The sequence below is a fragment of the Bison bison genome, unplaced genomic scaffold, assembly GCF_000754665.1.
Source record: "Bison bison bison isolate TAMUID 2011002044 unplaced genomic scaffold, Bison_UMD1.0 scf7180017864072, whole genome shotgun sequence".
NCBI lineage: Eukaryota > Metazoa > Chordata > Mammalia > Artiodactyla > Bovidae > Bison > Bison bison.
Genome location: NW_011494644.1, coordinates 1,779,484 through 1,786,121, shown reverse-complemented (window position 1 = coordinate 1,786,121; position 6,638 = coordinate 1,779,484). Strand labels below are relative to the sequence as shown.

Sequence of the window (6,638 nt, the reverse complement as noted above, 5' to 3'; positions counted from 1 at the left end):
ACTGAGGAAGGCTCTTTTAATCTCTCCTTGCTCTTCTTCGGAACTCTGCATATACGATTACATTTCTTTATTTGGCATTTATATTTCGTAATTCGTTTTCATTTTATCTTTTAAACTATCCACGGATAGAGGCAGAGAGGAAACGTGGATAAGGTTCAAAGATAAACGAGGTAAACTGAAAAATCTTTCCTTGAACCTTTCTCACCCAGCCTCCCAGCTCCCCACTCGAGAATAATCTTATGTGTTTATAAATATGTACAAAGATATTCCTTCTTCTTCTTTTTTTGTTTTTTTTGTTTTTTTTTTTGTACCCAAACAGTAACTTACTAGATACACTTGTTCTGAGTCCTGGTTATTTTTATTACACTTTTAAAAATCCGGGAGTTAGCCCTTTATCGCGGCCGCTGGATGGAGCCCGTTCCCGGTTCTTCCGGCTCTTCACCCGCGTCTCCCATTCCAGGTCCTGGACGCCGCGGGGCTGCACCCTCCGTCGGATCCTGGCCGGTACCTCGCGACCCTGCTCTGCGCGGCTCCGGGGGTCCCGCGCGGCGGGCGTGGGAAGGGCGCCGGCGCCCCGCCCCCGCCTCTATGACGTCGGCGCCGGAACCTGGAATCCCGGCTCCCGGAGGGAAGGCCGGGAGGCGGCGACAGCTGCCGGAGCCGGTCTCTGGCGGTCTCTCGGGGGCGCGGGGCGCAGTCATGAGCGAATCCAGTATCAGTGCGCTCCCGCCGGCAGGCCCAGCAGGCAGCCCTTCATCCACCAAGGTAGGGCGGCGGGGACCGGGCGCCAGGCGGCGGGCGGGCACCCGGGCGCGCGGTGCTGGGAGCTCCGCGCGGGCCGGGTCCCCTCCCCACCTCCCGGCTTGGAGGAAAGCGGGTCTTTCTTATTCCTGCTCTCGCTCCTCCAACCCATCCTGACCCCATTTAGAGACCTCTCTGCCAAAAGGAGCACTGGAGTGGGAGTCCCGATCGCTGTGAGTTTGTCTTCCCAGAGCTGGTCGAGGAGCCACCAGCTAGCCTCAAAATCATCCTATAAATTAAATGAAAAGATTATGAGAGCCCAGCTAGTCCTCACATTCTAATACGAGGTGCTGCTGCTAAGTCGCTTCAGTAGTGTCCGACTCTGTGTGACGCCATAGACGGCAGCCCACCAGGCTCCACTGTCCCTGGGATTCTCCAGGCAAGAACACTGGAGTGGGTTGCCATTTCCTTCTCCGATGCATGAAAGTGAAAAGTGAAAGGGAAGTCGCTCAGTCGTGTCCGACTCTTAGCGACCCCATGGACAGCAGCCCACCAGGCTCCTCCGTCCATTGGACTTTCCAGGCAAGAGTACTGGAATACGAGGTGACTGCCTCCCAAACACATGAGGCTTTACCATTAGATGGGCTTAGAACTGAATTCTCCCTGGGCTGTTGATCGCTGTGTGATCTTTGGTAAGTGACTTACCCTCTCTGAACCTCAGCTTCCTTCAGTAAAATGGGAATAAGCTGTTGGTAGGATTGGTTGAGACAAAAATGTGTGAAGTGCCTAGCGCAGTGCTTGATACAAGAAAGACACGATCAGTGGTAGCCAGCCACGTATTATATGCTTTTCCTTTTTCCCTTAGGTAAAAGTTAAGAAAGTGTATAGCTCTGTGAATTTTTGCATAAATGTGTAGAACTGCTACTCAGTCAAGACAGTGATGTTTTCAGCACCCAGCAGGCTTCCTTCCAGCATTTGTATATTTGCCCTTAACAAAATGCAAGACCCCACTGTGAAGTTTTATCTGCAGCGTTTTTTCTCTTTTAGTTTGAGAACAGAGATTTTGTTACAAGGATTTACAGTAAAATATATGTGTAGATTTGGGCATTGCTGCTGCTGCATTTGGGCATTGGACCCTTCTAATTGGATTGATCTCAACATTTCGAAGAAAAAAAAAGAGAAAAACACCTTGAGAGACCCAAACTCTGGGAACTTGCTCAGGAATCAGAATAAAGAAGTCAGCTTGGAATTGACGTTAATCATTTTCTAATGCATTATAATGACTTCCCTGTAGCTCAAATGGTTAAGAATCTGAAATGAAGGAGATCAATGTTCGCTCCCTGGGTTGGGAAGATGCTTTGGAGAAGGGAACAGCAATCCACTCCAGTATTCTTGCCTGGAGAATCCCATGGACAGAGAAGCCTGGCGGGCTACAGTCCATGGGGTCGCAGAGAGTCAGACACGACTGAGGCATATATATATAACATCAGTCCAGTTCAGTTCAGTTCAGTTGCTCAGTCATGTCTGAGTCTTTGCGACCCCATGAATTGAAGCACGCCAGGCCTCCCTGTCCATCACCAACTCCTGGAGTTCACTCAGACTCACGTCCAAACATAATGCATTATTAATAGTGTTGTTAGGAGCTCAATTTCAGCCTTTCAGTAATAGCTATTCAAGTACTTTCCACTTGATTTTTTATTGCTCTTATTTTGTCACAATTCATCACATTTAAGATGCCAACACTGGTTTCCCATACAGAAGGCATGAGATTCATCTTTTTTATATCTTTGCTGGGTGTTCACGGGGGTCTCTAAGCATCTTTTCATGAGTATTATAACTAGCCTCTGATTAAAAGATTCCTCCCTCTGCCTGCAATGCAGGAGACCACGGTTCGATTCCTGGGTTGGGAAGATCCCCTGGAGAAGGGAACAGCTACCCACTCCAGCATTCTGGCCTGGAGAATCCCATGGACTGTGTAGTCCAAGATTCCCCTGGAGAAGGGAAAAGCTACCCACTCCAGTATTCTGGCCTAGAGAATTCCATGGACTGTATAGTCCGAGGGGTCGCAAAGAGTCAGACACGACTGAGCAACTTTCATTTTCCCTTAGCTTGGACAGATGATATTTTATGACCTTGTACCCACAAGCACGAGTGGGGGACTCAGAAGGGACTGTGTTTATAACTTTGTTGCACTTTGTAAACCATGACGCACTGTATGAGCATCATGGGAGGACAGCTGGAGGGAGGCAGGAGACAAAGGGGCATCTGGTTTATAGAAATGGGAAATGTGTATCCTTCTTAATGATAAAACAGATCACAATGCTTGCCTTATTTTTTTCTCATGGTTTATTACATTGAATATAGTTTCCTGTACTATACAGAAGGATCCTGTTGTTTATCCGTTCTGTATATAATATTTTGCATCTGCTAATCCCAAACTCCCAATCCATCCTTCCCCCAAACTCTTTCCCTTTGGCAGCCCCAAGTCTGTTCTCAATGTCTGTGAATCTGTTTCTGTTTCATAGGTAAGTTTATTTGTGTCGTATTTTAGATTCTACATATAAGTTATATTGTATGGTATTTGTCTTTCTTTTTCTGACTTACCTCACTTAGTATGATGATCTCTAGGTCCATATGTGTGGCTGCAAATGGCATTCTTTCTTTCTTTCTTATAGTTGAATAAACAATATACTTGATCGGCTCAGTGGTAAAGAATTCGCCTGCCAGTGCACAAGACCAGGGTTTGATCCTTGGGTCTCGAAGGTCCCCTGGAGAAGGGAATGACAACTCACTCCAGTATTCCTGCCTGGGAAATCCCATGGACAGAGGAGCCTATTGGTCTACAGTCCATGGAGTCGCAAAAGAGCTGGATACAACTTGGTGGCTAAACAGGGCTTCCCTAGTGGCTTGGACAGTAAAGAATCTGCCTGCAATGCAGGAGACCCAGTTTTGATCCCTGGGTCTGAAAGATCCCCTGGAGAAGGGAATGGCTACCCACTCCACTATTCTTGTCTGGAGAATTCCATGGGCAGAGGAGCTTGATGGGCTACTGTCCATGGGGCTGCAGAGTCAGACATGACCGAGCAACTAACACTTTCACTTAACTTTCACTTAGTGACTAAACAACAGTACTTCCTTTCTTAATTAAAACTTTACAGTGGCTTCCCACTGCTCTGAGAATAAATTTACGGCCTCCAACAAGGACCCTAGCACACCTCTGCAGGCTCTCATCACCTCCAGCCTTACCTTAGCCCATCTCGCTCCAGTTACGATGACTGCTTTGTCATTCCTCCAGCATATCAATGTCATTTCTGCCTCAGGACCTTTACTTCTGCTGCTCTTTGCCTGGAGTACATTTCTCTTTGATCTTCATATGGCACCTCTTTCTGCTTCCTGCCAGGTCTCTGCTCACTTGTCACATCAGAGAGACAGACCTCTGGAGTCTTGTTGTCTGCAGAAGTGGCCCATCCCTCTTACCCTGACCAGTTACCTTGCTTATGCCTTCAAAAGCACTTAGCACTATCTGAAGTCATCTGGTTTGAACATTTCCTCATTTATTTAGCTCTTGTCCCTTCTAGACTGTGGGTGATATGAGAAGCAGAGGCTTTTTCTTGTTCCTCTGGGATGTAGAACAGCATCCGGCACATGGTACCTGCTGAACATTCATTGAATAAATGAATGATGGGCTGTACCTGATTTCTCTGAGGCAGCAGTGAGTGGTAGCATGAAGCATGATCTTAATTCTCTGCCCAGGAATTGAACCTGGGTAGCCTGGATGAATACCAGGAATCCTAGCCGCCACCAGACCTGCAAGGGCTAGAGGCTAAAAGCTGTTTTTCCCTGGATCTTTGCCCCCAGGGGAAATTCTTTTCTCACAGAGGCAAAAACTGTAAATGCAGGTATAATGTTTAATATTAGAGATACATCACAGCCACAAGAGGAAGAGAACAGAGAGAAATGGTTTAGTTAAGATGGAAGAAAAGCAGAGATGCACACCCATAGAGAAAGGGTTTGGACATCCCCCCTAGTGAGGAGGAATGCAGAAAAGAGGTGGTTAAGTCATTATATAGACCTCCCCTACATAGGTCTGCAACTTTTTTCCAAGATGGATTTCAGCCCAGAGGCCTATGTGACACCCTTAGCGTCACATATTATGGGGTGATGTCTCCTCCTTTTTGACCCCCAATGTCTCCCTTGCCCCAGGGATGGGAAATATATGACCCTTTAAAGCATTTAATCTCACTCTGTCCCTGCCACAAAAATGACTAATGTCTGGTTATTAACCCTATTCCAGTTGCTGCTTTCTATATCAAGGTGTAGATCTCGAAATATAGACAGGAGTCTAGTCATAAATAGGTAGCCCTGGAGCCTGATTGTCTCTTGCTTTGGGAGATATAAACGGGACTGGAGCTCATCTTCTTATGCCAGGAGGTTGAACAGGAGGCTAGTTGTAAATGCCTAGCCTAGGCCATCTCCTGCCTCATACCTGCAGCCACAATGGGAGCTGTAGTGTAGTTGGTTTTGAGTCTAGACTTTGGACTCCCAGATGCCCATCCTCTTTTTCCCGTTTACTGGTTTTGTCCTTGAGAAAGGCACGTAAGTGCTTGGTGCCTCAGTTTCCTTATGGATTAAATAATGATAAAACCTACTTCAGGAGTCATTTCAAGGATTCAGATAATTTACATAAATAAGTACTTATATCATTTATCTATGCTGTGTAACAAATTATCCCTACGTTTAGAAGCTTAAAACAATAATAATCACGTATCTCCCAGTTTCTGTGGGTCAGGAATTGGGAAATGACCTGTCTCAGCTTTCCTGGCCCAGAGTCTCTTGTGAAGTTGCAGTCGTGGGGTCAGCCATCGTAGCCATTCAGTCATCTGAACGCTTGCCTGGGGCTGACGGATCCCTTCCAGGATGACTTGCTCACGTGGATGGGCGGACACTGGCTGTTGACAGGAGGCCTCGGTTCCTCTCCATGTGGACCTCACAGAGGGCTGTCTTAAGTGTCCTCGAGACACAGTGGCTGGCTTCTTCCAGAGCAGATGATCCAAGAGAGAGCAAGGTAGAAGCTGTGGTGTCTTATACGAGCTGGTCTTAGAAATCACTCTGTTACTTGTTTTGTTCCCATGGGTCAGCCCTGTTCAGTGTGAGTGGGGCCTGTTTAAAGGCATGAATGTTGGGAGGAGAATATTGTACTCTTCCTGAGGGGAGGGAGTGCATTCTGGGGACTGACTGCTGTGACCATGTAAGCATTAACTGTTGTTATGATGTCTCTGTTCCCCTGTGTTCAGTTCCTCAGTTGTGTCTGACTCTCTGCAACCCCATGGCCTGTAACCTGCCAGGCTCCTCTGTCCATGGGATTTCCCAGGCAGGAATACTGGCCTGGGTTGCCATTTCCTCCTCCAGAGGATCTTCCTGGCTCAGGGATCAAACCCACATCTCCTGCATTGCAGGTAGATTCTTTACCACTAAGGTCACCTGGGAAGTCCCTTTGTGTTCCTACAAGATGACAAACATCCAGAGTCTTCACGTTTTGCATCCTTGTTGGTAGTCAGTTGTATGTATAGTGGTTTGTTTGGGCGTCCCTTATTTTAGTGGACACTATGATTCTGGGATAATCGAAACGAAAAAGGATGGTTGGCCTGGAGAGTCTTAGGCAATGTTATGAAATTCCCTCTGTTCCATGAAGTTTAGACAGTGTCCCATAAAGTCTATCTCAGAAGCTTTTCCCAAATATTTTAGACCCTCTAAAATTACAATAAGCCATAAAGGCTCCTTCCCCTTTCCTCTCTCATGACTCAGAATTACTCTAACCACATGTGCCCAGAGAGACTGTTCCAGCCCATCAGGACTTCATTCCGTTCCGGTTCAGTCGCTCAGTCATGTCCGACTCC

At 47.0% G+C, this 6,638-nt stretch overlaps 1 protein-coding gene across 1 annotated transcript in view; it reads left to right on the top strand.

The window, feature by feature from the left end:
* Nucleotides 1-615: 615 nt before the first annotated feature.
* The window catches only part of TMC7 (transmembrane channel-like 7), a 62,696-nt gene continuing 56,673 nt past the window's right edge, over nucleotides 616-6,638 (top strand). Inside the window, exon 1 of the mRNA XM_010837114.1 lies at nucleotides 616-765. The gene's annotated coding sequence lies outside the window, so the exon portion shown is untranslated. The remainder of the gene's footprint in view (nucleotides 766-6,638) is intronic.